The following is a 1,769-nucleotide window of genomic DNA, read 5'->3' on the forward strand; positions in this document are numbered from 1 at the left end:
CGGATTGATCCCCTAGGCTGAGCTCCGGTTCTCACAGGCTCTGAAAAACCTGTCCTCAGAAATCTCCTCACACAATCCTCGAAAGGCAGGTCGAAAAAGCCAAAGCCCCGCCTTCGGCGGTACGAAACTGGAACCGGGCGCCACCTCGTGGTTCCCTCGGTCGGCCGAGACGGCGTGGGGCGACCCCTTCCGGACATCCGCGAGACGACCGGCCGTCAGGTCAACCCATTCGCTCCAAAGGGGTTGACCTGGTGGCCGAGAGGGGACTTTGAAAATTTTTCGGACTTGGAAAACTTTTTTTTTTTTTTTTTCCCCCCAGCCCGCTTCCTCCGGGTTGACCCGGTGGCCGAGCGTCTCGCCGTCCCCGGACGCGGCGAGGGACTGCCTCCCGGCCGTCAGGATCGGGCCCACGGAAGTCTGATTTTAAAAAAAATTGGCCGACGCCACCGCGGAGGGCTACCCGAGCACCCCGGGCCCCGGAGCCGGAAAAGGGAAAAAAAGGATCGGGCCCACTAGAGACATGGACCCGGCCGCCAAGCAGGCCGCCCTGGGCTGACCCTCCCCGGCCGCAGCGAGGGACTGCCTCCCGGCCGACAGGATCGGGCCCCTGGAAGTCTGGGGGTGGGGGGGGGAAATCGCCCCACGCCTCCGAGGAGGGCTGCCCGGGCGGGCCTGGCCCCGGAGCTCGAAAAAAAAAAAAAAGGATCGGGCCCACTAGAGACATGGACCAGGCCGCCCTGGGCTCACCCTCCCCGGCCGCAGCGAGGGACTGCCTCCCGGCCGACTGGATCGGGCCCCTGGAAGTCTGGAAAAAAGACTGGAACCTGACGCCTCCGAGGAGGGGGCGCCCAGGGAAGGAGGGAGATCCGGGTTGACCTGGTGACCGGACGGGAAAGAGGCCACCGGGCGTCCCCCCCCTTAAAACCTAGGGATTGACCTGGTGGCCGGAAAGCGAACCGGCCAGCAGGTGAACCCTTTCGATTCCACGGGTTGACCTGGTGCCCGGGAAGCGAACCGGCCAGCAGGTGAACCCGTTCGATTCCACGGGTTGACCTGGTGCCCGGGAGGGGACTCTGAAAATTTTTCAGCCCTTTCGACTCGGGGTTGACCTGGTGGCCGAGAGGGGACTCGCACGGCAGGCAAGCCGCCCTGGGCTCACCCTCCCCGGCCGCAGCGAGGGACTGCCACCCGGCCGACTGGATCGGGCCCCTGGAAGTCTGGAAAAAAGAATGGAACCTGACGCCTCCGAGGAGGGGGCGCCCAGGGAAGGAGGGAGATCCGGGTTGACCTGGTGACCGGACGGGAAAGAGGCCACCGGGCGTCCCCCCCCCCTTAAAACCTAGGGGTTGACCTGGTGGCCGGAAAGCGAACCGGCCAGCAGGTGAACCCTTTCGATTCCACGGGTTGACCTGGTGGCCGGAAAGCGAACCGGCCAGCAGGTGAACCCGTTCGATTCCACGGGTTGACCTGGTGCCCGGGAGGGGACTCTGAAAATTTTTCAGCCCTTTCGACTCGGGGTTGACCTGGTGGCCGAGAGGGGACTCGCACGGCAGGCAAGCCGCCCTGGGCTGACCCTCCCCGGCCGCAGCGAGGGACTGCCTCCCGGCCGACAGGATCGGGCCCCTGGAAGTCTGGGGGGGGGGGGAAATCGCCCCACGCCTCCGAGGAGGGCTGCCCGGGCGGGCCTGGCCCCGGAGCTCGAAAAAAAAAAAAAGGATCGGGCCCACTAGAGACATGGACCAGGCCGCCCTGGGCTCACCCTCCCCGGC

The sequence above is a fragment of the Chrysemys picta genome, unplaced genomic scaffold, assembly GCF_011386835.1.
Source record: "Chrysemys picta bellii isolate R12L10 unplaced genomic scaffold, ASM1138683v2 scaf1399, whole genome shotgun sequence".
NCBI classification, from domain to species: Eukaryota; Metazoa; Chordata; order Testudines; family Emydidae; genus Chrysemys; species Chrysemys picta.